We start from the raw sequence: 9,319 nt of genomic DNA, 5'->3' as shown, positions 1-9,319 counted from the left end.
GGGGTGGTGGGGTGACGGGGCAAGCGGGGGCGGCAGCAGGGGCGGTGGTGGGTGGATCTGGTGGCAGCTGGGCGTCGAGGAGGAGAGAGGGAGAGTAGAGAGAGTAACGGGCGGGGGTGGGGGCTCGATCGGCCGGGCGTTAGGTTATGTTAGTTAGCCGTTGCCGTCCGCCGAACCTTTGTCGTCCGCTTGCTTTTTATATTTGTCGTCTGCTAGCGGACGGCAAAGAGGGGGCGTTAAGTTTTTCTAATCGGCTCGTTAGTGGGGGGCCACCTCTCTCTTTGCCGTCAGCCAACTGATGGCAAAGATTCTTTGCCGTCAGCCAGCTGACAGCAAAGAAGTGACAGATGGCAAAGACCTTCTTTGCCGTCTGCCGATTGTTTGTCGTCTGCTTTTTGGTAGCTGATGGCAAAGACCTTCTTTGCCGTTTGCTAGCAGACGGCAAAAATCCCTGATTCCAGTAGTGCCGCCGTGCGTGAGTAATTCCATCGTAGGCTTGCTAGACGGTGATGGGTTCGATGGGATGTATCATGTAATCAAGTTAGTTTTGTTAGGGTTTGATCCCTAGTATCCACTATGTTCTGAGATTGATGTTGCTATGACTTTGCTATCCTTAATGCTTGTCACTAGGGCCCGAGTGCCATGATTTCAGATCTGAACCTATTATGTTTTCATCAATATATGAGAGTTCTAGATCCTGTCTTGCAAGTCTATAGTCACCTATTATGTGTTATGATCCGTTAACCCCGAAGTGACAATAATCGAGATACTTACCGGTGATGACCGTAGTTTGAGGAGTTCATGTATTCACTATGTGTTAATGCTTTGTTCTGGTACTCTATTAAAAGGAGGCCTTAATATCCCTTAGTTTCCTTAAGGACCCCGCTCCCACGAGAGGGTAGGACAAAAGATGTCATGCAAGTTCTTTTCCATAAGCATGTATGACTATATTCGGAATACATGCCTACATTATATCAAATGAACTAGAGCTAGTTCTGTGTCACCCTAGGTTATGGCTGTTACATGATGAACCGCATCCGGCATAATTCCCCATTACTGATCCATTGCCTACGTGTTTTCCACATATTGTTCTTCGCTTATTTACTTTTCCGTTGCTATTGCTATCATCACTACAAAATACCAAAAACATTACTTTTTCTATCATTACCTTTTGCTACCGTTACCACTACTATCATATTACTTTGCTACTAAATACTTTGTTGCAGATATTAAGTTTTCAGGTGTGGTTGAATTGACAACTCAGCTGCTAATACTTGAGAATATTCTTTGGCTCCCCTTGTGTCGAATCAATAAATTTGGGTTGAATACTCTACCCTCGAAAACTATTGCGATCCCCTATACTTGCGGGTTATCATCAGTACATCTTGCCCTTTGTCAGCATACTTACACTCATTGTTGTTTGATTATGTAGCATCACTGTAAATGTTTGATTCTTTATACTCCCTTTGCTTGAAATTATAAGATCTATATTTACTCTTAGATAAATGTAGAATTAACACAATGGTTATGAAGTTTTGGATTGCTCATGTAAGTACATGTTGCCATGTACTCCCTCGAATTAATTGTTGATCAATTTAGAACTTAATAGTGCTAGATACATCCATTTGAGCGACAAGTAATAACGGACGGTGGTGGTATTACTGTACTTGCATCGCGAGATAGTTGATTGTCTAGCATTACTCTGCATCTTATCTGCCCTGCCCTCCACATTCTCCAAATTATCATATCTACATTTACTCTTACCAAAATGTTGAATAAAGCCAATGCCACTACACACGTTGATGTTTGCATTCCTCTTGGCAGTACCTTTTGCCTTGTAACATTGTACTTAATTAACTGCTATTTGATTATGTATCATCAGTCTGCGCCCGAGCTTCATTATCCTCTATTTCTTCCAATATTATTTGATCTATATTTACTCTTTGCAAAATGTAGAATAATGGCAACGCTTGTAAAGAAGTTTCTTTGGGGAATTTATTGAATTATCATTCCATCAACATGGAGAAGGGCTTTGTCCAGCCCGTGTTAACATGTAATGTAAGTTCATCCTTCTCAAGCCTTCAAACTTTGTTCTAGTATAGATTTGGATAGGCATCATTTCCTCGACTGCTATTTACTTTGCTATTTACATCTGATTGGATGTTTGCAACATATACCAGTTTTAAATTGTAGTTGTAAAAACATGTTCCTTATGCAGAACAGATCCATTTATTTGCTTATATAATTGTGAAACCTGTTACGTGTCTCCTTGTTTCTCTTTCAGAATCATATCTCTTATGCCAGGCAGAACTTTAGGGAAAATAGTGAGCCAAACCATCTTGAAGAGAGCGAGATGACCCCAAGGTCCTGTCTTGATGAAGACAGTGAGTTGAAGCTACTCACCAGCAGCTGTGAGACAACCTCTGTGCAGTCGTTGCCTCAATCAGTTCGACTTCTTCAGTCTCAACTTAAAGCGGAAAGGCTTGCTTCAGCTCAGCTCCGACTTGAAGTCAAAGATGCAATGAAGATCTTAGAGGACTGCCTTGCGCACTATGGTGCTATAAAGCTAGGGATGGAGAATCTAAGGTTGACGCAACTAAGGTCTCATCAGCTTGTTCGTCTGCTTGCGGAGCCCATCCTGGCCAGGCCTAGTGCCTTCTGAAGTGCTCTCAGTTTTGTATATTCTTTTGTCGGCGCGTTTATATGCACTGGTGGCGACCTTTGGTGCCCAGTGTATGTAATCTGTGGTCACGTTGCGCTTTATTATCACCGATAGCGAACTTTGATTCCAGTGGATGTAATATGCCATAATTTCTTTATTGTATAGTCTAGGTTTATTCTTGGTCGGTATGATGTAATTTAGCCCGGAAGGTTCAGTGGATCTCACTATTGTCGGTCTTTAGGCCGGCCCGTTACTCATATGGGCCAAAACGTGGACCTATAATCATCTTGGCCATTAGCAGGTCTAAACCTATAGTAGTTTCCCGCCTTTAATGGGCCGATAAAGTTCTGGCCAGCTAGGCCAGAGAATACCATGGGCTTTTAACAGGCTAAAACCTAGATTGGGCTAGCATTGAGCCGAAAAATTCATGGGCCAATACAGGCCAAAACTGCCTAAGGCCCATGTTTGGCCCAAATAGGACGAGCAGTTAATAGCCCAAAATATATCTCGGGCCTGTTTGGCCCAATAAAATTATGGGCTTTAAGCAGGCCGGTATCCACGCGGGCCATAGGCCCAAAAGTGTCACGGGCCATTATTAGATGGGCTGTAAGAAGGCCGGATTCAACGCGGGTTGTAATTAGGCCCAACTGTTACACGGGCCATTAACAGGCTGATAGGCCAGTTGGGCTGAAATTTATCCACGAAGACTACGGGCCGTTAAGAGGCCTAAAGTTACTTCGGACAAGAAATAGCCTAGTTTCTGCATGGGCCGTTAAATGGCCTAAAGTTAAACCGAGCCAACAACGTCCTAGATGCACCACGGGTCGCTAACAGGCCGAAACTATTATCAGGCCGAACTGGTAAACGGGCATTTAACAGGCTGAAATACAAACATGTCTTAGAATGGGCCCAAAAGAATAGTGGCATGTTAACGGGCATGATCCGATATGGGCCATAATTTGGCCCAAAACACGGCAGGCTCTGAACGGGCCTAATCTGATATGGGCCTCAATTTGACCCAAAACATGGTAGGCTGTTAACGGGCCAGCCCACTAGTGTCTGAAAAAACATGGTGGGCCTTTAGCTGGGCCAGCCTTTTTACCTAAAATGGGCCACTGTTGGGCTGTGCCATGTGTCAACATATCATAGGCGTCTTCCGTCCATTGTAGGAATGATACCTGTCCCATTGATTAGCTAACACATGCATTATCCGACGAATGAGAATTTTACACGTGGAAAATCCCCATTGGTCGGGGCTGTTGACGGGTTATCGGATCCAAACCGGAACCCGATAGCTTAACCGCGACCCGTTATGGTGGATGTCACGTGTCGGTCACCCTTGACGAAAGCACTTCTATGACGCATGATTTATCGTCATGAAGTGGACACTTCTGCGATGATAATTTTGGTAATGCCATGGAACACTTCTACGACAGCACAGGTATGACTATCTTGATTCTGTCATAAAATCCTCATGGATGTACATGCATGACAGAAAACGTGACCTACTGATGACCCACAATTATAGGGGATCTATCGTAGTCCTTTTGATAAGTAAGAGTGTCGAACCCAACGAGGAGCAGAAGGAAATGATAAGCGGTTTTCAGCAAGGTATTCTCTGCAAGTACTGAAATAAGTGGTAACAGATAGTTTTGTGATCAGATAATTTGTAACGAGCAACAAGTAACAAAAGTAAATAAAGTGCAGCAAGGTGGCCCAATCCTTTTTGTAGCAAAGGACAAGCCTGGACAAACTCTTATATAAGGAAAAGCGCTCCCGAGGACACATGGGAATATCATCAAGCTAGTTTTCATCACGTTCATATGATTCGCGTTCGGTACTTTGATAATTTGACATGTGGGTGGACCGGTGCTTGGGTGCTATTCTTACTTGAACAAGCATCCCACTTATGATTAACCTCTATTGCAAGCATCCGCAACTACAACAAAAGTATTAAGGTAAACCTAACCATAGCATGAAACATATGGATCCAAATCAACCCCTTACGAAGCAACGCATAAACTAGGGTTTAAGCTTCTGTCACTCTAGCAACCCATCATCTACTTATTACTTCCCAATGCCTTCCTCTAGGCCCAAATAATGGTGAAGTGTTATGTAGTCGATGTTCACATAACACCACTAGAGGCTACACAACATACATCTCATCAAAATATCAAACGAATACCAAATTCACATGACTGCTAATAGCAAGACTTCTCCCTTGTCCTCAGGAACAAACGTAACTACTAACAAAGCATATTCATGTTCATAATCAGAGGGGTAATAATATGCATAAAGGATCTGAACATATGATCTTCCACCAATTAAACCAACTAGCATCAACTACAAGGAGTAATTAACACTACTAGCAACCTACTAGCACCAATCCCGGACTTGGAGACAAGAATTAGATACAAGAGATGAACTAGGGTTTTGAGATGAGATGGTGCTGATGAAGATGTTGATGGAGATTGCCCTCTCCCGATGAGAGGAGCGTAGGTGATGATGATGGCGATGATTTCCCCCTCAGGGAGGGAAGTTTCCCCGGCAAAACAGCTCTGCCGGAGCTCTAGATTAGATCCGCCAAGGTTCCGCCTCGTGGCGGCGGAGTTTCGTCCCGAAAGGTTGCTTCTGGTTTTTTTCTCAACGAAAGACTTCATATAGCAGAAGATGGTCATCGGAGAGCCACCAGGGGACCCACGAGGTAGGGGGGGCGCCCTAGGGGGGGCACCCCCCACCCTCGTGGAAAGGGTGTGGGCCCTCTGGTCTTCATCTTTGGTGAGGATTTTTCATTATTTATTATAAGGTATTTAGTGGAGTTTCAGGACTTTTGGAGTTGTGCAGAATAGGTCTCTAATATTTGCTCCTTTTCCAGCCCAGAATTCCAGCTGCCGGCATTCTCCCTCCTTTATGTAAACCTTATAAAATAAGAGATAATAGCCATAAGTATTGTGACATAATGTGAAATAACAGCCCATAATGCAATAAATATCGATATAAAAGCATGATGCAAAATGGACGTATCAACTCCCCCAAGCTTAGACCTCGTTTGTCCTCAAGCGAAAGCCGATAACAATAAATATGTCCTCATGTTTAGAGGTAGAGGCGTCGATAAAAATAAAATACGGACATGAGGGCATCATGATTATTCTCATAACAGCAACAACATAGATATTGTCATATGATTACTTATGTTCAAGTGATGATCTATTCACAATGCAAAAGTATGAATCAGAAACCTTATTGAGAACCAACAAACTATAACCTCAATCATTGAAGCAATTGCAATTTATCATAACATCAGAAAGAGTCTATGTCAGAGCTAAAAAGCAAGTCCACATACTCAACTATCATCTAGTCCTTCATGATTGCTAACACTCGCGCAATACTTGTGGTTATGGAGTTTTAATCGGACACAGAGAAAGATAGGGGCTTATAGTTTTGCCCCACAACCTTTTGCCTCAAGGGTAATGTCAACAATAATAACTCATGCCCCCCTACATCCAATTAGATATATATATCAGGTTCTTTCCAACATGCTGGGCTTGCCAAAGGATAAAATGAAAAAGGGAGAGGTGAAGATCACCATGACACTTGCATAAGGTAGAAGATAATAATAAAAGATAGGCCCTTCGCAGAGGGAAGCAGAGGTTGCCCGCTTTTATGGTTGGATGCAAAAAATCTTAATGTGAAAGAACATCACTTTATATTGCCCCTTGTGATATGAACCTTTATTATGCAGTCCGTCGCTTTTATTACTTCCACGTCACAAGATTGTATAAAGCTTATTTCTCCCACACTAATCATACATATTTAGAGCAATTTTTATTGCTTTGCACCGATGACAACTTACTTGAAGGATCTTACTCAATCCATAGGTAGATATGGTGGACTCTCATGGCAAAACTGGTTTAAGGGTATTTGGAAGCACAAGTAGTATCTCTACTTGGTGCTGAGAATTTGGCTAGCATGAGGGGGAAAGGCAAGCTCAACATGTTGGATGATCCATGACAACATACTTTATCTCAGATATAAGAAAACATAACCCATTACGTTGTCTTCCTTGTCCAACATCAACTCTTTAGCATGTCATATTTTGATGAGTGCTCCCAATCATAAAATATGTCAATAATAGTATATTTATATGTGAAACCTCTCTTTCCTTATTACTTCCTATTAATTGCAACGATGACCAAAGCTATGTCTGCCAACTCCCAACAACTTTTAATCATCACAATCTTTCTATGTGAAGTCATTACTATCAATAAGATTGAACTTTTGTTTCTTCTTATTCTTTTTCTCTTTTCTTTTATTCACCCAAGATCATAGCAAGAAAATCAAGCCCTTGACTCAACACTAATCTTTATTATATAGCTCATGGACTCGATTACATAGAGAGATCATAAGGCAAAACTCAAAACTAGATCCTGCCATAAACTTTATTCTACTAGATCAAAATACTACTAATAGGATCGAACTAAGGAAAACGGTAAAGATAGGAGTTGTGATTGTGATACGATACGATAGCGGGGCACCTCCCCCAAGCTTGGCGGTTGCCAAGGGGAGTGCCCATACCCATGTTATTATATCTCCTTGGTTGGTGAAGATGGAGGTGATGGATAGTCGCACATCGAGCGTAAGAGGTCCTCTAGCTTGCGAATAATGCCCTTGAGTGCAAAGATATGCTCCTTCAACAAAATATTTTCACTTGTGAGATACTTGTTTTGAATACGAGTTAACTCAATCATCTGGAAAGCTTCGATCTCAGTTGGGGTAAGAAGGTTGTGATCAAGTTGAAGGATATCTTCTATTGCCGGAGCTTGGTTCTCCGTGGCCTTCTTGATCCCTTCATCCTTGTTGATCTCCATGGGTTCTTCCCTCTTCAGCTCTATCTTCATTAGCCAAGCATCTTTGTCACCGTTGTTGGAGGAGGGGGACGACATGATGGCTGGCCTTGACAACCCTGACAGAGAACAGCCCAAAACAAGAACAAAGGATATTTGCGTGATACGGGAGTCAAAACCTTCGGGAGAATATATAGTGAATTTTTACCGACCAAAATACGTATCGTGCAAGAAAACGGAGTCCGGAAGGCACACGAGGTGCTCACTGGTAGGGGCGCGCCCAGGGGGTAGGGCGCGCCCTCCACCCTCATGGGTCCCTCGTGTCCTTCCCGGACTGCTACTTAATTTTCTATTTTTCTAAATATTCCAAAACGGAGAAATATTGCCTTAAAAATTGTTTTGGAGTCGGTTTGCTTACCGTACCACATACCTATTCCTTTTCGGAGTCTGAAACGTTCTGGAAAGTGTCCCTTATGTATTCCTCCGGGGTTATGGTTTCAATAATATTGGTTTCAATATTTATGGGATTACCTAAGATATAATGTTTAATTCTCTGACCGTTTACCACCTTTGGATTTGTGCCTTCGAAGTTGTTGATTTTTATGGCACCGGAACGATAGACCTCCTCGATAACATAGGGGCCTTCCCATTTAGAGAGAAGTTTTCCTGCAAAAAATCTTAAACGAGAGTTGTATAGCAATACATAATCACCTACATTAAACTCACGCTTTTGTATCCTTTTGTCATGCCATCTTTTAACCTTTTCTTTAAACAACTTGGCATTTTCATAAGCTTGGGTTCTCCATTCATCAAGTGAGCTAATATCAAATAACCTCATTTCACCGGCAAGTTTGAAATCATAGTTGAGCTCTTTAATAGCCCAATATACCTTATGTTCTAGTTCGAGAGGTAAGTGACATGCTTTTCCATATACCATTTTATACGGAGACATACCCATAGGATTTTTATATGCAGTGGCCCATAATGCATCATCAAGTTTCTTGGACCAATTCTTTCTAGATCTGTTGACAGTCTTTTGAAAAATTAATTTGAGTTCTCTATTACTCAATTCTACTTGACCACTAGACTATGGGTGATACGGAGATGCAATTATATGATTGACGTCATATTTAGCAAGCATTTTACGGAAAGCACCATGAATAAAATGTGAACCACCATCAGTCATTAAATATCTAGGGACTCCAAACCTCGGAAAAAATAACTTCTTTAAGCATTTTAATAGAAGTGTTATGATCAGCACTACTAGTTGAAATTTATGTGTCGGATCTGGAGCAAAGCATATGGGAAAACAAACCCAATCTACACATATTCGGGCTGTCCATGGATAGCGTTGGACAATTCGAAAGAATCAAGGTTATAAATATGCAAATGCCTGCATATTTATAACTATAACGCTTTTGAACGGGAGACACATATTGGTTACGCATACTGATGATTCAAGGCACATATATAGCTAGCTATCAAGTTTCATCGGCACGAACACCGGAACAGAGCAAATAATTAATGGGGGAGGAGGACATGTCATTTGTGCTCACCCACGAACGAAGGGGAAGAGCTCGTCAAACGCACGGCGAGGTCGTCGAACACCAAACCTCGCAGCGATGAAACAATTGCACATTTAAATCTACCCGATCAACACAATTATATATGATGTTTTTCATAACAAAATCGAAAAATATATGACATAACTCATAATTCACAAATATATGACCTTGTCGGCCTCTGGAAGGCCAAAGAGCACCTTTTCAGGAGGTGTCGGGGTCGGGGTGCTGTTTCGGGATCGGGGGGTCGG

Source organism: Triticum dicoccoides, chromosome 4A (genome assembly GCF_002162155.2).
Source record: "Triticum dicoccoides isolate Atlit2015 ecotype Zavitan chromosome 4A, WEW_v2.0, whole genome shotgun sequence".
NCBI lineage: Eukaryota > Viridiplantae > Streptophyta > Magnoliopsida > Poales > Poaceae > Triticum > Triticum dicoccoides.
This window is presented reverse-complemented; position numbering follows the sequence as displayed.